This window comes from Miniopterus schreibersii (genome assembly GCF_964146895.1).
Source record: "Miniopterus schreibersii genome assembly, chromosome: 1".
Classification (NCBI taxonomy): Eukaryota; Metazoa; Chordata; class Mammalia; order Chiroptera; family Miniopteridae; genus Miniopterus; species Miniopterus schreibersii.
The window spans coordinates 34,012,832-34,034,993 of record NC_138101.1 but is presented as its reverse complement, the minus strand read 5'-3'; the positions used below and the strand labels follow the sequence as shown (position 1 = coordinate 34,034,993).

Here is a 22,162-nt window from a genome sequence, read left to right as displayed (position 1 = left end):
ACGCAAGAGAAAGGCTGAGAAACCGTTCAAAAAAATAATTAAAGATGCACAATTAATGCATGATTGGGGACTTCCTTTTGCTAGAATGGACATTACGGAAATAAAGTTTATAAATAGGGCTGGCTTCATGGGCTTGCAACCTGTGCAGTCACATGAGCCCCACACTCAAAAGGACCGAGACTTGGAGTTAAATGCCCTTCAGTAATCATCTTGAAGAATTAATAACTTTATCTCTGCATCTGTTTGTAAGGGAATCCTGATGGGATGGCAAAGCACATGTTGCCACTGTGCTTAAAAACACACACAAAAAAAGTTGTCGGTTTTTAGCAACTGTGGTAACAGGTAACATTTTAAAATTTTGAGGAATGTGAATGAAAGATATACAGAAATTCTTAATAAAATTCTTGCAGTTTCTCAAATAAAATGAAAAACTAATCCTATCTAGCTCACCTCTGAATATTACTAATTTTATAACCCATGTTTATATAATTACAAATATAAAATTATGGAAAAAACCCGTTATTTAAAAATGTTCAACGCCAATACTTTTACAGTAATAACTGGAAACAACTTTTAGAGTTTTTGCCAAAATGCTGATTTAAGCAGGGGTCGTTTCTTTCATGAAAGAGATTAAACATACATGCACACACAAAAACATGGATTATTATAAAAATCTAGTATATATGTCCTCATAGACAAAAGTGCAACTATATAATATGTTATTTCTATCCTAAACTTCCCATTCTGGGATCCCTTAATTAAGATCTAAACTAGGTTTTAGTTCTACAAAAAGTTGAATTCAAAAAGTGCATTTAAAATATAAATATAGCACCTCGTTAAAAGAAAGGCACAGCAGAACCCATTCTACTTTGGGGTTAACTATATAGAGCAAATCATTGTCAATATTCAAATTTTAATAATAAAAATCAAACTAAAAATAGAGCAATTATTATTAGAGTCCTAGTAAAGGTATATGATTCCATATTTACAAATTAATTTTTTAAAAGTATGACATTTTATTTTACAGTTCAAGTTTTGGTTTAAAAGAGCTTATGGTAATACCCTTTTTTCAGATATTGCTAAAAAAGAGTGAAAAGTGAATGTGGTGACTTCATTTAAAACTCAAACGTTTAGATCTCTAAACAGTTTTGTTTCAGGATATCATTCTTTTGTTTGGTTCATGTGGACTAGCATTTTGGGACTGCGAATTAATTAAGGTTATCATAATGCTTTATATTTAAAAATAATAGAGAATCAAATAAATGGTATGCATCCTGCTTGATAAATATGAAAAGAAATAGCTTGGGAAGAGATAGATGTAGATACCATTAAACTTTTCAACAAAATGGAAACTTTTAGTGAATATTTTTTCTCAAGCATATATTTGCTTTTATTAAAAGGTAACTGGAAAAATAAATTAATAAACCAGGTAGAGCTAGTCTTGGAGCAGAAAAGGCCAGTTTAAGAATTCCACCACCAAAATCATTGTTCTTATGACATGTTAAGAGTCAAGAAAACAAGATTAATAAGGAAATTGAATTACTTAGACTTAAATGTCAATATTTTAGCTGATGAATCAACAACTTTTGTCATTACCAGTGATTCTTTTAAAATTAATTCATAAAAATAATTTTAGAACTCTTAGAATAAGATTAATAATGGCATGTTAGGTGTAGCAAGAGGCAATAGAAACACTTTGGTGCCATACTAACTGTCTTCTTATTAAACTTACCAAAAATATCAAGCTATCACTTAACTTTGATTTAAATCTCAGTCTAAAACCATACATGTTAGTTTTGAGAATTTTAAAATGCATCACTACTGACTCTATATAAATAAATTGAATAGTCTAAGTCAAAAATCAATTTCCAACATGAACACTGGTAAGTACGGGACCCTTTTACAAGGCTTAAGACAGAAAACCAGGGGGCATTCCAAAGTCAGTCCTCCATATCAATAACAGCTGGAAAATCGATGTGGGACTTTTGGTAACCTATTCTCATAAGCAGGGAAAGATCAAATTAATCTCTATACAGTCTGCAACAAGGCAATTTTTACAAGCAGTAGAGCAAGGGAAAAAATGGACAAGAGCTAATACCCCCATGGGCTGCAAATACCCAGGTGCAGGGTCAGCAGATTAAAACAGCCTTCTCATTGGCCAACTGGGGCCTAGCAAGAGAAGTGTGGGCCAAGCTAATAAGTTGGGCACATTTGGAATTCATTGGAGGCAAAGAGAAGGGAAAACGTCCACAAAAAGAAAGCAAACAGAAGAGTACAACAGTCATTTAATGCAATCTTTAAAATAGCCTTGTGGGGATGTTTAATTCTGTGACATTTCTCCGAGATCCATAGATCTATCTTATATAAAGTACTGGAACCCTTCATTTTAACATGTTTCTCTCTTATTTTTCTTTCCTTCTTCCCTTCTTCTGTACCACCTTCTTTTCTCAAAAAATATGTAATATTGACTCACTATCATTTATATGTACATGGTTAGTTTTCTACATGCATTCCTCTTAAATACAGTCTTCAAAATGTTTGCTATGAAAAACTAGTTTATAACTTTGGGTCTATGACTTACAAAAGAATCCCTCCATTTGCTTATTAAGCTACTCATTCTCTAGTAAATTCATCCATTCTGTTACAGAATGTACAGTTTACCTTTGAGAATTCAAGTCAAAATCCAAAAGAATTTTTATAGCCTTAAATACTGGCATTTGTGAAATTAATGGTACATATGACCTAATCCAGCCTCCTTCATCTCTTGGGATTTGAATCTCTATTGCCTTTTTCCAACCTTCAAGATGTTCTATAACAATAACAGAGAAACGGTTGTTACAGAGCTTTGTTTGGAAGGTAAAACAAGATGCAATGTACACTAAAAATTCATTTACACAGCTGCCGTTTTCTTCTGTTTCTTGTGGACAGCTCTAAGACACAATCAAGGTGTTATGGGTAAAGTGAGACTGTAAGACTCTCAGACCTTGAAGCCTTGAAGTTTAAAGGCTTCACAAGACAAAAAGAAAGGAAATTAAATTATTAACTATTATATTTATTATATTGCATTTTCAGGGTCCGTCAAAATCTTAAAGGGCTGGGACTATTCTCTCACTATGGATTTGAGCAAAGAGCAAATTAATATGTGAAAAACTAATGACATATCCACTTCTGCAATATCAAAGCACGTTATTTTTTAAATGTATTATTTTAGTATAATTCTTTAATGCACTTTTTCCATGTGGCTCTAATCTTGGCTTCCTGTTGGAAAAAACTTACCTCAAATAATTTTTATTATTAATTCTGAAAAATTATAATAAAGTATTATAAGGTTTTACTGTATCGGATTTAGGCATTGAATATAAATTTTACCACTGAAACCAAAGAACAGAAATATTGCCAAATTACTTAAACAATTACTTGCCCAACTTAAAATGCCATATAAATGAAATAAAACCTATAGAAATCAGTCTAAAGTAATCATATCCATAATTCTATTTTGTTAGTTTTAACCTTATTGTAATATAAAACCTTATGCTCTATTTTACGACAGTTGGTCCCACTGAATGATTTGTGGCAGACAGCACACTGTTACTAGGTAAAGGAAATACCAATGACATCATTTAGCCATTAGAGGAGATAAACTCACCTATTAAAAAACAATACTAACAGTGTTTTATATTTTTACTGACCTGACATGTCAAATAAGTTGCACAGAATATTTTCTTCTAAAAACACATTATAGTTAAAATATTTGAACTACCCTTGCCTTTCCAAATATTTGCAATATTGCAAAGGTTTGATAATTCCTATGACTTATCAGCCACATTAACCTGTTGTGTTTTCATAAATAAGAACAGGAAGGTGCAAATTTAAAATAATACAAATCTGGAAATGACTTAATATTCACTTACATTTTTATGAAAGTGCATTATCTAACAGCACAGATATACTCAAAATAATTTTGAACACAGTAAAATAAAATCTGTATGTTCACCAAAGGTATTTTAATAAAATGTTTTATCTATTGGCCTTGTGTGTGTGTTGTATATGTGCGTGTGTATATATATATATACACATATATTTATACACATAGATATACATATATACCATATATATATATAGATAGATATCTTTAAAATGTACTAGTTCATAGGAGCAGCATGTAGTCCCTTATTAAGAATTAAGTAATTTCACCTGCCAAATTTAGCCACTCAAGTCATTCTTATAGGCAGGGTAAAAATATCCTAGAAAATACAGCAACATAGCCAGAAGGTGTATCGTGCAATATTTTGGTCTCAGCTTGCACTCAAAGCTTGGCTTTCCCACTTATTAGTTGTATGACCATCCTCAATTTTTTATCCTCAGTTTCCTCATCTAAACCGCAAAGAACAAATACAATATTCTCACAGAGTTGATGTGAACATTAACAAGGTAATATATATGCATATACAGGTGTCCAAGGCCTTCTCAATAAATGTTAACTACTGTCATTATGAATGATTTTACCACTTGAGTAAATGAATATATAAATGGATGAAGTTTGTTTATTCATGGTAATATCTCTGACTTCTTTTCAAATACATTTGCTGAACAAAATAAAATATAATGTAACCCCAAGTCACATCTGGCAAAGTGTATTTGTGGTAGGCTTAGCATTATAGTAACAACCAGATGTTGAATTATACAGATCAAAATGCATTTCTTTTCTGCTGTGGCTGACCACTCTACTGAGTAATGTTAATTATTTAGAAAGCTTAGCATTTGGTAATGTGAAAAACATGTTTTGATTTAACACAAAGAAGTCTCTCAACAGAATCTGGCAAACTTAGGGTCAAAATCTGTGATTCAAATTCCACTTTGCATCCCCAAATTTAAAAAAAATATATACCTCTATCTCACAGTCAGTACCAATATTTATCCGTCATTTTACATTTTATATTTTTTACTTCAAGATTAGGGGGGATTTGCATTGGCTACAATAAATGATATATGCCAGAATACAGTTTAGAATTCCACTCAGCTTAATGGACAGTGCTCTTGCCATAAGAATGTTTCAGTTTTAACCAAAGGTTTTATTTTCATCATAAATCTCAAATTAAATAATCCCTTTGGGCATTATTACAGATATGTCTCTAGACTAGGTAGATCCTAACCAATATAATTACGATTCAGTACTAGGAGTTTATAAATAGTACCTCTTTTTATAACTGAATTGTGCCTTTTACATACAGTAATAGATACAGTAAATAGATATATAAATACCACCAATTACAATTAAGAGTGAGCTGCTGACACATATGAAAAAAAATTGTCAAAGAATATGAAATTTTATGTTTCCTTTCCTAATGGAATCCTTTATTCCTTTAAAATGATAATCGCCTTTTAATCTGCCAATAATTTTGTATTGTCCATAATAAATAAGTAGCAATGGTTCCCAAGACTCTTGGCATCTACAAATAAAATCTGTATGTTCACCAGAGAAAGACATTTTAATAAAATGTTTTATCTATTGCACTTAATTGTGGGTGTGTGTTATGTATGTGCGTATATATATTAATTATATGCACATCAATTAATTGCATCTCTTTTCAAAGATTAAGTAGCTACTATGAAGACTTTCCAAGAGGAAGCCTGGGAAAGGGCTTAATAAAGAGCTTCTGGTCAGGTGGAGCGCACTGTAAGCACACTCATCACACCTTCCTTTACATCTCAGTTGTCTATAAATATCTCATCATTTGCTATGTTAGTCTCTTCAATATTTCAAATATTTTTAATTTTCTTTTGCAATATTAGGGTACTTGAAATTTATGAGAGTTCTAAAAGGACAAAAGCTTTTTATTTCTGGCACTAATCATGATTCTGATACTTTTTCACTTGATTATTGAAAACATGGTGATTTTCCCTTTTGACTGATACTAATCAGACTTTTTTTTTTTAATCCTAACCCGAGGATTTTTTTTTCATTGCTTTTGAGAGAGTGGAAAGGAGTGAGAGACAAACACCATGTGAGAGAGACACATGGACTGGCTGCCTCCGCACGCTCCTGACCAGGCCCGGGCCAGCCTGCAACCAAGGGGTGCGCTTGGCCAGAAGGGAGCCCGCGCGGGCAGGCACTGCGACCACGGCGCCACCGGCCAGCGCCCAGACTTTTTTTTTTACAGCGCACAAAAGTGAATGCTATAAATTTGGACTAAACTATTTATATACAGTATCAAGATTTTTTTTTTTCATTCAGGGTGGTGATAAAAAAATTGATGGACTGAAAGAATGTTTGTACTTCTTAGAAGTAACACCCAGTTGAGGAATCCTCAATATTAAAAAGTATTAAAGCCAAATTAAAGCAATGTCAAATGATATGATTCTAAACTTTTTTCAGGTAAGTTGTTTCAACTCCAATTGAATAATTTTTTTAGACCATGAATTTATTCTGGTATTTTGTTACGGCAGTCTGAGCAGACTAATACATTAGGTGACTAAAAAGATGTGTTGAATGATTGATTTAATAAATGAATGAATAAAATATGATTGAAAGGAAACCTTTTCCCCTAAATTCATTTTTCATGAGATAGAGCATTTAACATAACTTTCTGGCATTAGCCAGTCCTGACTCACTCTGCTGAATTGAAACAGTGACTTCACTAACTGATGAGTTCAGGAAAGGGACCTGACAAATCCAGCTAGTTTATTTTCCCTCTCCCAGCTGTGGGCAGCCAGGCCCATACACAGGAATCAAGGATTCTGGTGTATCATTCCATCTATAAATTTACAGTGGCATCATCTTACACAGGGAGACCTAGGGAACCCTCTGAGCTTGAAACTTTATTTCTGGGATGTAATATCAAGGGGCCCATTGCAGCCATATGTGTGAGCTACATTCTCCAACCCCTTTATTAACATTTTTATTTGCAGCTACCCAAAATCTTGTTAGCTCTTACTTTGATTAAAACTGACATGTGGAGAAAATATGCTACTTATTCGCCCTATCAAATCCATGTAGATGATATTACCATTGTTTCAAGACAGACTGGATCATCAAATATTCAAATCATCAATGGGAATTGTGTTGAATTTTGAAAAATAAATTTAAACACAGAAGTACTTAATCTATTACTGATTTTAATATATGCTACAAGTTTTTGAACAATTTCATGAGAAATTTCAGTCTAATTAGCATTTTCTATATTTAGAGATGAAAATGTAGAAAAATATTGGTCCTTATTTTTACTTATTCTCAGAAGAACTGTCACTAGACCCTATACTCCTGAAAGCATATAAACTCAAGTAATAATAAACTTAGCACAACTAAGCCCATAATAGATGCTCAAAAAGCATCACTATAATACATGAAAAATTTCCTTTCTGAGCAGGCCTTCTGGTCCTACACCACTAGCAAGGTTTCTCCGTCAAAATTGTATAATACACATATTTATTTGTAGGACACACATTTGCTTTTCCTTATATGCTAAATATTACATTTCTATAAAAATGCAAAAGGAATATAACATTTTAATATTTATTATACCCATTCTTGACTAAAATGTATTCTTGAAAAATAAATCCTGTACAAATACATTTAATCTTTAGTGATCAGTGTCTCCAACTATTTTTTACTGTTACTATCTTTTTACAGATCTAATGATCTACACTCCATGCATTAGTTAATTTAATTTCTTGCTTGGAATTCTTTTGATGTTGGTGATAAAAATTAATAAAATTGGAACCTTAAATAGCTGTCTTAGCCCAAATATTCAAACCAAAAGCTTATAAGCAAAAACCCAGTACTACAATTTTAGCAACACATTAAAAAAAAAAAAATCCTCTCCACATGGATTATCTTAAGTTCCCTAAAGTGGAATTCTATAGGTATTTTAAAAATGAAAATAATAAATTTTAAAAATGCAAAAGGTGCAATAAAATAATCATTTAAAACCCAATGAAAACACAGCATCCACATGAGAATTACAACAGGCCTTGCAGTGTACTGCGCAAACACGTGACACACGGTTAAGCAAATATAATTAAGGACAAGGGAGCTGGACTTTTTTTTTTTTTTTTTTGGTAACTTTAGCTGCACATATGGAGCATTTTGTTTCACTTCTGGTTTACTTTCTTTTAATCAAAGACCCCCACTGTAATGCCTTCACACAGGGCTCAGTGTTGCGGCTACCATGGAAACCATAATTCTGAATGTCCTAACTTGTGTGATTAAAATTTAACACAAAGTAACATTGATAGTTTCCCTCATTTCCACTACCACCAATATCCAATTCTAATTAGCAGCACAATAGCTGGCTTGGAGGGAATAAAGGGCTGTGACTACTGTAACCTCACATTGCCAGTTATTCACAGGGAAGCTCATGGACAATATATAGTGATGGCTCTTTTACAAAATGCCAGATTTAAACAGAGGGATTATTTCTAGTTGACTTTCCAGTCTCCTCTAGAAAATCAAGCATGTTGTTTTTCTTCTTTTGATATACTGTACAAGGTTTTTTTTAATTCAATATTTCATTTGCCTGTTCGACTGGAGCAAAAGCTTTTTATAATGGTCTACTATATAGTAGGGAAATAAATGAAACTATATGACATTTTAGTTCCTCAAATCCCCTTGTATTAAATATATTCATTTCTATAATTATTACACTTCTCTTCAACAGGGAGTTAACCCTTCTAGACACATCATTAAGATATAACATATGCAAAATCTTTTTATTTAATTGGGGTTTCAAAATTCATCTTTTTTCTTCCATTTTTTTAAATGAACATTCTAATAGGAGCCGATAAGCTCTCAGTAATCCATTAAGGAAATATATGCTCTCTTGCTGATTATTTTGATTTGCAGAAAATTATATTGTCTCAGGGGCACACTTGCACTGATCATGTGCCCTCTACTCATCGTCTCTACTTATAACTAAGTATGAATTTATTGCATTAGTCACAACAACATTTTAAATTTGGAAATTATACTCTGTCATTTCGATTGAGCTTCTTGTCTACCTTATCATATATAAGAACAAGCATGAATGACATTCCTCCCCACTCCTAAAATCCCAAAGGAAAGTGTTTAAGTTTATAGAGCAAAAGGGGATATTTTAATGTTGAACACTTAGAGCCAGGAAGATACTTTAGTCATTAAGGCCAATGCTTTCAAATTTTAGGTAGAAATGAGGCCCACAGAAGTTATATGATACCCTTAATAGGTCAAGAACTATGAAAACCAGTACTGGTTGATTTAAGTGTTCATTTAGAATTTTTATTCATTCCCTACAGAAGAGAGACGTTTCCCTTAATAGTTCACTCCTTTTTCTACCTTTATTTACCAACCTAAATACCTTAAAATATAGACTATATGTAAAATTAACCTTCAAAATTAATGGGATTAACCCAAAAGATGAAATGGGGATAAATTAATAATTTTGTTAGATACATATATATGATTTATGTAATTTAAAACGTTGAGTTCATATGGAAAGTAATCTGTGTTTAAGATTAGATCTTTAGCCATAAAACACACTTTCAAATCATTTCTAAACTAGTCAGCAGCACCCTTTACTAATTAATATTAATTCCTACTATGAAAAATATAAAATATCATCTCTATTCCTGAGAGTTTCACACAGTTCATTTAATGTTATTTACCTATTAGTAAAGATCTGGCTATTAACTTAAGTAAGCAATTTTTCCTTCAAATGCCATTTTGACATTTGAATAAATAATAATTAAGTAATGTCTGACTTTATGGACAATTTCTATTCCTGTGTAGGTTCTCCTTACAGTAAGGGATTGTCTTCTATAAATGGTCCATTCAGAAATTTTATTTGTAATTAGAATGTGTGAATAAGTTCAAGTAACCCTAGTATAAGTTATTCTTTCATTTACAGTAAGCAAGAATAAAGAAAGGACTGGCGCGCGCACGCGTGCGCGCGCGCGTGTGTGTGTGTGTGTGTGTGTGTGTGTGTGTGTGTCGGGGAACCAGGGGTTAGGAAGACACTTGTGGAAGGAGAAAAGCACGCGCAAAAGAGAAGAAAGGAAAGAGAAAAGGAGACTCCTTTATTTACATGTTTTCTACGTCTGATCTGGTTTTAAAATAAATATTAGACTTTGAAAGATCCTTTAAGTACGTTAATTCATATTTCAGGAGTATACCAAGAAAGTCAAAAAGTAAAACAAAATCAGAAAAGAATGGTGCTCATACAGAGGCTCCATAAATGGAGTTAGTGGATAAAAGCCAGGAAGGATGCAGAAGACACTGTTTTAGGAAGCACCACTGAATCAGATTAAGGTTGACAGAATTATCATGAACTTGCTAACCAAGGCTGGAGGAACACTCTAAATATGAAACTCTTTGCCCTGCTCTAAGTGTTAGTAGATAAATCAAAAGGTAAGAGCTTATTTCAGTGAAAAAAAAAATCCTTCAGGTGGGACTGTCGTGACATTTACTGTCAATACATTTACAGTGGCTAATAATTCTCACTCGATGATATCTAAGGAAGGGTCTACTAACATGGATATTTTCAATAAATCAATATCAAAAATTCAACTATTTCTTCATTTTAATTCTTGGATGTATCAAAAAGGATGCTGAAAAATTTTTAGGAAAAAAGTTTTTAGTGAAACATTGTTTAGCGATGTTTTTTCTCATGGCAAAATAAGATACATCAAAAGTAACATCACTTTATCATTTCATCATTCAAAAGCTAGCCTGCTGGGTGTGATAAAAATACTTCTAAAATAATATGAAGATTGGTTCACTCCAGAAATTTCAACGGAGCGTCTACTTATAAAGTCCAGATTTCCTTGCCTGTTCAGTCTGCAGAGGGTTATGGCTCTCCACTGACCAATTTATAACCCACCCATTCCATTTCTAGAACTATACACTCAAGCCATTTTTGGAGTAAAATACAGAAAAGTAGAATCCTTAGTATAAACTTTAAAAGTTCTTCTTTGAAAAAAGATCATTCTTAAAGATAAGAAATTCAACATACCACATCAAGGAGCCTGAAAAGACCAGTTAAGGCTGTCAAAATCTTTTCTCTGGAGATTAACAAGAGCTTGCATTCTAGATTTTCAAACACGAATACATACATAATGGGGGGAAGAAGCTAACGTTCTTCATTCATTACTAACTCCGCTAACAGTTCACTCTCTGCGAAAGCTAAGCTGAGAGAATTTTGTCACCGGCTGTCACGCAGACGCAGGCAAGGGGAAGAGCACCCGGGGGCCAGGCACCTGGAGGCAGCGCTTCACAAGGCCTTCCCCTCTTAGGGAAAAGCGGGCTGGGAAGCGCAGCTCAGACCTGATCGCAAAGCAGACGCGGTCTCCACTTCCCGGGACGGCCTCTGGAGGCGGCTAGAGTCCTCTGAGGGTCAGCACAGCGCCCTCGGAACATGGGACAACTCTGGTCCCATCCCTGTCACTGTTCTGTAAACTGCTTCACGTTCAACATACTCCCTGGCGTTCACTGCAGCCCTGCCGGTTAAAACCTTTTCAGCTACCTAATCATTTTCTTATCTATTTCAAAGGGGTTACAATGGACTATTTTTAAATGAAAACTTAGTTGTGATATTTTGCTGAATGGATTTAATAACATATAATAACCCTCATATTTTTATTATATACATTATATAGGATTAAACCTAACATGTTCTAACTGCATCAAGAAAATACACCAGTTGAGATAAAAAGCACCTGAAATAACATAGCTAAGCTATCAGAAATCATCTACACAGCCTTTTGCCCAGGGATAGCTTTTCAGAAGCTCTAACTATAGCAAAGGTTTTTAATAAACTTCCTGCTCTCTTTCCCTACTAGCGATGCTTTTCAAAGGTGGTATCAGAGGGAATCACTGTAACAACGTTTACTGATAAAGGTGTAATGATGAGAAACATTGATTGTCTTTGGATATTTATATACTCTGAAATTAAACATTGAATTTTCATTTCAACTACTTATCACTAGATTATCCATCAAATGACAATCCAAAAATGTTGCTAATCTAGTATATTTAATCAAAAATCAAGTTAAAAGAAAACAAAAATCTATTAAATACTTCATTTGTGGAATCATTAATAATAAAAATGATTTCTTCACTATGGCTGTGAACACTGAGATGCAATATAACAAAAAGTGTTTGTCTACAAAATTCAGTCTCTTCATTGAAATTTATAATGGAGAGATTACATGATTATACATGCATTACCACCAAGTTTCACAAAAATCTAGCCATTCACAATTTTTGGCAACAAAACCAGCAAACAATTACTTGTTTCCATTACACTTGTAAGAGGCAATTTGAGAAGCTACTCCCCAGGAATTAAATTTTGTGGATAAACATTTTAGTTAATTGCATTATTGTTCTCAGAGCATTGAAGGCAGCACTGAGCCAAACCAAGAAATCCAATTTCTTTCTTTTTCTTTCTTCTTAAGCAATTAAATTCTCTCCCACAAACACATTTTTGGACCCAAGGAAAAAAATGTATGTTTCATATATTGGATAAATTGGAAAGATTAAAAAAAAAAAACTATTATTTAAGTGTAAAGTTTATAATGTTTTAAATAAGTAAACTGTAGTCCTCCCAGGACAAATACGTTCTAAACATATATATTTCAAAGGTTTATAAAAAGTGCATTGCCGGGAGCAGTAGCGTTCTGAACAGTTCACAGAATATGGCAGCTCTTAGTTCCAGCCTCCATTTCATACTTTTTATTTCACCATCTTATCCACCTTTAATGCAATGCACCTCTCACACATCCAAGAGATGCTGTTCTTTAAAATAACAGTATTTATATCTATGTAATTATAACATATAATAACATAAAAAGGGTCTCTTAGTGTGTCTTCATATTTCTTCGTATCTTTACCTGACACTCTATCCCTCAGGAAAAAACATACTCCCCCAGAACAGATTGCTCAATATTCTGTAATTAATGCTCTGGCCTTGCCAAGACCTTTCTCTTAGCATGTCCGTTCTCTGTTCTCTAGTAAAACCCTCCTTCTATGCAACCACTTCCATGAAACTTTCCCAAGGCCTTTATTCTGAATTAATTACTCCCTTTATCTCATACTTCTATTAGAGTCCTCGACATACTATAATGCAGCCAGTTACACAGGTTTTTGCACCCCAACTACGCTGGAGTTTTCTCCAGGTCAGAATAGCATAATCATCAATCCTGAACATAGCAGAGGCCTTTGTACATTAGACACTAAAATAATATGTACTAAATAAATAATTTTTGTTAAAAATTAAAATTGTGTTTTAATCTTCATGAAGATTTGTGATGACATTCCTCAGCCTTTGAAATATGTTACTTGCCCTGGCCAGTGTGGCTCAGTTCGTGGAGGGTCATCCTGTGCACCAAAAGACCGCAGGTTCAATTCCTAGTCAAGGCACAACACCCAGGCTGCAGGTTCAATCCCTGATCCCGGGTGTGTGCGGGAGGCAGCCAATCCATGTTTCTCTCTCATGTTGATCTCTCTCTCTCTCTCTCTCTCTCTCCCCCCCCCCTTCCTTCCTCTCTTTCTAAAATCAATTAAAATGTATTTTAGAAAAAGAAATATGTTGCCCGGCCGGGCGTGGCTCAGTGATTGAGCGTCGACCTAGGATACAGGAGATCAGGGTTCGATTCCCGGTCAGGGCTCATGCCCGGGTTGCAGACTCGATCCCCAGTCGGGGGCGTGCAGGAGGCAGCCGATCAGTGACTCTCACCATTGATGTTTCTCTCTCTCTTTCTCTCTCTTCTTTCCTCTCTCTGAGATCAATAAAGATATATTTAAAAGAAGTAGTAGTTATTCTGTATTAAGCTAATGTAACCAAAGGCGATGTTTTTAATCAGTTTCCTCTTATTGTGAGTATACAAGCTTGAAATTGTTTAGAAAAATGTGTATTTACTTTTAAAAAAATGGAGATTTTATTATGAAGTCTGTTTCATAATTAAAGAAAGTCATTAATTAAATTTTTATTGACATTAAAAACTCTAAAAATGTTTTAAATAGAGTTCTCAATAAAGCCCTATGATACTAACTATATTTAGCCTTGTATTTACTTAATATAAAACAACATTCAGAATTTTTTAAATTATTAGACTTTTGAAAAAAAGTAGGTAAATCAATGATTCTAATATAGTCAAACTTTCTGGAATACTTAGTGGATTTTTTCCAAACACAAAAACCAGTTTTCAAAAATCATATATATTTTTTAAAGTTTCTAAAAAACATTAGACATACCCTTGTTTTATAACATATTATATTAAACACATACACTAACTTTTTCTTCTCAATGACCCAAGATCATCACAGAATTGCAGCATCCTACTTTTTTTTTAAGAGCAAGAATGTCCTTTATGAATAATCTAGCGCTGTCCTCACTAATTGGACAGATGAGAATTCTATAGTCCAGAGAGATTATAGGATGCACCCTGGGCCTCACAGCAAGTTAACGGCAAGGCCAGGCCTAGAGTGCAGGTAACTTGATTCTTACTAATGAAAAACACATTTGCAAAACATGTATCACTCAGAGCCTCTTAGATACATCAGGCAACTTTGCTTAGATATATAATAGATTCAGCCTGCTATATTTACTAAATTTTTTATGACTTTTAATGGTTGTGTGGTCCCTATCCTTAATATATTATATCAGATTCATATTTAGTTTTCAGTATTTCTATTTTTTTTATGATGTGGTGAACTTAATCTGCTGGGTCTTAGATGCTAAGTGGCCACATTTGTTAGAACATATAATAAAATATGTTCTCAAAGAGGACCTTTTCTATGTAAAAAGCCAATGAGCTTTAGTTAGAATAAAATAGCTAAAATAAATCCACTGCAGAAACAGTTAAGCTGTAGCTTCTGTGGTTAGTTGCTTGGGGATCATTCGCTAAAGGAATTAAGACACACTCATTAAAAAAGAGTGAATATCAAGAAAGGAAAAATTATAAAAGCTGCAGTTTGCACTTGAATTATGTAATTTTCCTACCTAAATTCAGAGACCAATAAAAGCAGGTCTTTCCATAGTCAGGCCCAGTGTTAAAGAAATTCACACTTTTACACAGCCCTTGAAGTTTAAAATTTTTGCACAACTCCAATTTATATAATAACAATGGCAATTAAAATAGAAATAAAATAGAAATGGGAACACAATCTGGTAAGAGAAATAAAACATAAAAATAATTTAAAAATCAATATATACACTTACAATATGACCCAATCCAACCCTAGAGAAATAAAAATGTATCTGTAAACACACACATACACACACACACACACACACACAATATGAATGTTTATAGGAACTTTATTATCACCAAAAATTAGAAACAACCCAAATATTCTTCAACAGGTGGACAACAACTGTGAGACATCCACAAAATGGAATTCTGCTAAGCAATAAAGAACAAATACACTCCAAAACGAGGATGAATCTCTAAGGCATTATGATGCGTGAAAGCAGCCAGTCTCAAGAGGCTACCTACTATATGATTCACTTATAGGACGTTCTGAAAAAGATAAAAATATAGGAATGAAAGCAGATAAGTGGCTGCTAGGGGTTAGGGACAGAGGCAGGGAATAACTACAAAGGGGCAGCATGAGGGAATTTTTAGGTGATCAAAATACTTTGTACCCTACTTGTGAGGAAAACACAATCCTCTTGAGCCTTACATCTCAGAACTGTACATAGAAAACAAACACACACAAAACTATAAGTACAGGTAGACAGCCAGGTAGACAGACAGACAGATCGCAGTCACGTTACATGGACATGTTAAGTATGTTAAAACTCCTCCAACATTTACAATGGGTAATTTTAAAAATGTACTCAATAAAAAATTTTAAATGTAGACACTCAATTTAAAAAATCATGAACAACCCAGCTAGTGTGGCTCAGCGGTTGAGCGTCAACCTATAATCCAGGAGATCGGGGTTCGATTCCCGGTCAGGGCACATGCCCGGGTTGCGGGCTCCATCCCCAGTAGGGGGCGTGCAGGAGGCAGCTGATCAATGACTTTCATCGTTGATGTTTCTCTCTCTCTCCCTCTCTCTTCCTCTCTCTAAAATCAATAAAGACGTATTAAAAAATTTTTTTTAAATCATGAACAAATCTCTGTCCTACAAAAAAATTGTTAATAATAAACTCTTTTTACCTTTTAGCTATGGCACAAATCTAATCTATAAAATCTATTAAATTCCCAATCTATAAATATTTATAGTATAGAGCAGCTCTCCCTCTATTCAATGTAGCATCCCTGATTCAGGCGAAAACGAACAGCCTTTTCTGAACCATAGTAAAATATTTCCAATGGCAAGGATTAGAGGCAACGGACAGTTGAAGGTAAAGGAGATCTGGTTCAGTACAAGGGTGAGGACACATGTTCTGTCCTGGCCACTGCTGGTTCAGGGTTTACCCATAAAAATAAGAAATGATGGACAGTGAGCACTGCAATCATCTTAGAGGTTTTACTTCCTACACATCTCCCTGGTCAGCACTGTTCTGAATGAAATATGAATGAAGGTTTTAGGTTTAGGTCAATGGCCAAGGTAAGGGTTAAGGAACATGCTACTATAGAAGGAAATTTAAATTTGTAATAATAAACAAAAAAATAGATTTTTTAAATTGAAAATTATTTTTCTGCCTTAATCTTACTAAGACATTTTCTAAAAGACAAGCTTTTATCAGACATTTAAAATATAACATTTAAAAATGATTTTAAAAAGAAGGTGAGGATACAGGTAAAGCTTGGAGAAGTGAAACCTGAAATGAAATTTTATCTTTATGTATCAAAGGCTTTAAAAAATCATACACATGGAACCAATAATCCACTACTATAAAAAGCTACTCCTGGAAATAATCACGTATGTACCAAAGATTTATATAAACATATGCCTATCTCAGTAATATTTATGAAGAGTAAAATGTAGCATGATGCTAGCAAAAAGGTACTTGCCCATATTATAAAGCAATACATGCTGATGTTCATTTATGTATTTAAAAGATAACTAAGAATTTACACTTAAACCATTAATCATGGTTTTCTCTGGGGGTGGGATAATGGATCACAGTAACTCTCTTTGCAACATTTTCTAAATTTTCTATAATGAGTATACATTAATTTTATAATATAAAATATATTAAACACTTATGGTTAAACCGTTAGACTATAGAATTGAGTCATTTTAAAACATAAAATTTTTTACCAGAAACATTTAGTGAGAAAAGCACCAAAAGTACTGATCAAAGGATATTCAGGAATTGGTTATACTCCTTTAGCTGTTGTAAAACTATGCAAAAAAGGGTTTTTTTTTTGTTTTTGCTTTGGTGAAAAAAATATTACTGTTGTTTTGTATGGGCTCTATTTGCTGTTCACTGCTTCACAATCAATCCCATGGCTTAAGCAGTGGCTGATGACGTTGGCTCTGCTCAGCTGACTGGCAGCGATCATCCCAATGCCAGGCTTATCTTCATGCAAATGTTCCAAAAGGTCACCATTTCTGCATGTAAATTCTGAAGGGCACTAACTCTACCGCTGACGGATTCTGACAGCCACTGTATCTCCGAGAACGGAATAAGCAGGGATAACTGTCTGAATAATGAATGTGCTTTTACTCTGCCCATGGCCAGGTTTTACGTCCTGCACTTTCTGCCTGTATTTTTAAAATTAATTAGAAAATGTGATTTCATAGCAAACCAAAACTTTCCTTTTAAATTCTGCAAACACTGAATAAAAAAGTGAGACACCTTCAGTTTACAGTGTTAGATTTGTAGAGATCACTCAAACGTATATAAAAATGAACATCTAGCTCTGGATATTATTTCTGTAAAAAAGACAAGCATTATTACTTCTGTAAAAGCATTATTATTTTGTACACACACACACACGCACGCACACACACAAGAACCCTATTCCCTAAAGGTCAGTGCACGGAGTTACTCGCCGTCCAGGTGCCAGTTTCAAACCTTAGACTCACTCCACTGAGACTTCGGCTCTCACTACTGCAATGCAGTCCGTCGCGAAGGCCTGCCCTTTCTCCTTCTCAATAGTCTCAAAGGCGATACTACCCCTCAATCCCCAGTGCTGTTGCCTTAAACCAGGTCTTCATTATGCCTCACCTGAGCTGCTGCAAATATTCCCAGGTAACCCTCCTGCCTCTAGTCACACAGTCACCCACATACCTCCAGAGTTAGATTTCTAATATCCAAAGCCACGAGCAAAGGCAATAAACCCCCCACAAAAATAGAAATTAAAAAATATTATAAGGGAAAATATTTAGAATACATTAGTTAATGGGATGAGACAACAAACAAATTAAGTGTAATGTCGTCATATGTGATCTAGAGAATAATACAGCAGAGGAAGAGGGCAGAGGGTGTCCCCAGGCGGTTTTTGTTTGAAATAGGATGCTCAGGGAAGGCCGCCATGAAAGGAGAATATCTGAAGCCTAGGGAATAAGCCATGGGAACAGCGAGGGAGAATGTGACGGCAGCGGGAACAATGGGCTAAGGTACAGTGGCTTTGTGTGCTGAGCAAGTGGCGGTGCAGCCAGGGCGGCTGGAGGGGACAGGAGGCTGAAGGTAGAACAGGTCTCTAAGTGAGGTCCATCGGAAGCAGTGGTGCAAGCAAAGGGAAGAACACACAAAAGGGTTGCAATTCCCCAGGCAAGAAGGGGCTGTGACATATGGACCAAGGGGTTAGCCAAGGAGGTACTCAGAAGTAGTCAGGCAGAAAGTACAGATGTTTGTGCAATATGTGTGAAAAAATATTTCAACTACTACTCCAAGGGTTTAAGCCTAAGGATTTGGAAGAATGAACCATTAACCACAAGTCTTTGAGAGTGATGCTTCTGAACAGGCTTTATAATTTTGAAAAGTAGTTTGACACTGTGGTTAAGTACATTCCAAGAGGTCACTTACTGTGAACAGTATTTCTCCAGTACATCTTTCCTTCCAGGTTCAAGAAATTATTATAGAAACACATAATGCTTAGAAATGCCAAACTCAATCCCAGGTGCTATGTAGTAGGTAATTCTGTGAACCCCATATTGCAGATGAAGATGTTGAAGCACAGGGGATAAATCACGCCCCTAATCAAAACTTGACCTCTTTACTCTGCTTCCTCTCAGATTTCCTTTTATATCTTATTATAATAGAATTTGAAGTTTTCAAGGCTAATAGTGGTGGGAGGCGTTCACTAGACTACAAAGGGGCATGAGAGAACTTCTGGGAGTGATGGATATGTTTTTTATCTGGATTTTAGTGGTAACTTGCATAACCTGATGTGTTTATGAAAACACAATTGTCCATTAATAAGAAAGAGTTTACTATACACAAATTGTACACCAATAAACCTGATTTTTTTAAAATAATCTAGCAAATATCATAAATTGACACATACTGGAAATGCATATATTTTGTCCAAATGTAAAGTGAATGTCTCATACTACAAAACTAGTTCTAACATTTATTTTTTTCTGATGAAAGCAATGCTCTTCATGTCATCTTCCAATGGTATTTGCTGACAAAGTAATACATTTTTATTTGTTGCCATATAATTGTTCTTGCATGACTTCAGCCAAGTTTACCACAGCAGCGACAACTAGGGTTTCCCCAATGATGTTGTATCTTCCCTGCAGGGAATCTCAAATAAGGCCTCCAAACATTTATCGTAAATTTCAATGGAAACTTGTAGATGATTCAATTAAACATGACTTTAAACATGCTGAAAATGCCAGAGAGGTACGCATTTTATTTGTGTTTCAGATGTTATTAAGAGTCTTGCTATTTTTGCTGCTGTATACTATCACTAACTGACACCTCAAGACAAAATATGTTCTTAGAACAAGTTTAATCACTTATAAGAGACAAAGCCCTATTTTATGGTCTTCTTGATAATTTAAAGTTTATAGCTAGCTCATTAATGAATCTGAGGATATCAATGTTTATGTCATATAAAGAATCTGAAAAGTATCCTGTAATAGGAGTAGGAAAAATGTCAATTTTGTCATTTTTTTAAAATTGTAGACTTGGGCATGTAAAATAATCTTCATTTTGTAATTCTTATTTAACACTTCATAAAATCAGTTGTCTAAATATGAGGACTAGTCTAGTTAAAAACTGACAATAACTCCATTAATGCACTTATCCAAATATGCAACATCAGCACACCAAAATACTCTTAAAAACAAACATTACCATCAAAATCCAATGAGATGCCACTTGATAACCATTTGGATAGCTATAATCAAAGTGACAGACAATAGTAACTTTTGGCAAGGATATGGAGAAACTGGAACACTCATATTTCTGTTGGGAATGTAAAATGGTTCAGCCACTTTGTAAAATAGTTTTGAAATTCCTCAAAAGGTAAAACATAGTTACCATATGACCCAGCAAATCTACCTCAGGTATATATACAAAAGAAATGAATACATATAACTACACAAAAACTTGTGTACAAATATTTATAGCAGCATTATTCCTAATGGTCAAAACATGTAAAAAAAAAAAAAAAAACCCAAAAAACCCAAAGCACATCAACTAATGAATGGATAAGCAAAATGTGATATATCCATATAATGGAATGTTATTCAGATATAAAAAAAATTAAGTACTATTTCATACAACAAGGGTGGAATTTGAAAATATTATGTTAAGTGAAAGAACAGATACAAAGGGCTATGCATTGTATGATTCCATTTATGTCTTAAATCCATAGGGGCAGAAAGTATATCAGTTGCCAGAGGAGGGCAGGGGGAAGGGAGGGCTCCTGGGTACAAGCTTTCTTTTACAAAAAATGTTTTTGATTAGACAGTGATGATAGTCATATAACTATGTGAATATACAAAAAAACACTGAATTATAATACCTTAAAAGGGTGAATTTATGGTATATTAATTATATTTCAATTAAAAAAAAACACAAAAACAAGGAGGCAAATACCTGTCAATGATTCAACACAATTCAACACTAAAAATCCCTATGATTCCTCCAGAAACTTCATATTTGGCGGCCTATAGCAGTCATTATATTATATGTTATAAGGTCTTAATTCTTTCTCATTTTCCTCATGAAAATAAACACCAGGAGAGCTCTAAAAGTTTCTACTCATAACACTAGCATTCTACTCATATCATTAAGCACTCCAGAGGTTAAGATGGAGCATTAAGCTTTATTGTGGCAAATCTGATATTTCATGACTGTTCCAAACCTACTTTTCCAGACTCATCTCCTAACATTGTCCACCCACATGAGGCTAAGCCTTCAGCCACCCTACCAAGAGCAGTTCTTCACTGGCCATCCCTTGCTCCTTCAGGCCTTTCCCCAAGCTACTCTATTGGCCTGGAATGCGCGACCTCACCTTCCCTAACCTAACAACCTCTCAGTGAATTTCACAGCTTCCAAGAAAGTTTTAAGAGCCTCCACCTAAAGTGCAACCCCAACTTTTTGTCTCCTCCCAGTTTGTCATTGACTATTTTAAAAATATATAAAATAATTTATTTCATAGAGTTTCATTTCCCACCAGCATTTATTTTCTTCAGAGCAAGTAGATCAGATTTAAGTCTTGCTTGGGTTCATTTTTAAAAATTATTAAATCAACCTGCTTTTGTTGATTTAATGTATGTATTTTACTAAGTACCAAAAGCCCATTTCATATTCAAGTCAGTAACAATGACTGAAAATTTATGTTAATGTATAAATAAGCTAATAAATACAAATAAAGTACATTCAATCATATGTACTCCAGAAAATAGGAATACTATTAGTTGTTTGCATAGTGAATGAATGTGGACAAGAAGGCAGTGGACAAAGAAATTAAGGTAGAAATATCACAAGAAGGAATAACGATTGGAAAATTTAGTCTCTACAAAGGCGAGTGCAATATTTCTACAGTCTAAGCCACTCAGTCCCTTGAAGTAAAAAGAAAAATAGAAAACTTTTGAAAATAGATTGATAATAATTTATAATATATACTGAATGTATCAGTAATTCAAAATGAATGAATTATTTTAATATTAAGAAAAATAATAAAGTTGATATTTCTAATTTTAAGCTGTATATAATATATTATAGACAATACAAAGTCACTCAATAGGAATTAACTTCAGTAAAGTCAAAAAAAAAGGAAATTCCAACTTTATTATTGATTGATTATCATATAGGCCTGCTTTGTCTTC

General features: G+C 34.0%; 1 protein-coding gene across 11 annotated transcripts in view; it reads right to left on the bottom strand.

The window, feature by feature from the left end:
• ADGRL3 (adhesion G protein-coupled receptor L3) overlaps nucleotides 1-22,162 on the bottom strand; it is a 698,136-nt gene that overhangs the window by 513,592 nt on the left and 162,382 nt on the right. The window lies entirely within an intron of this gene.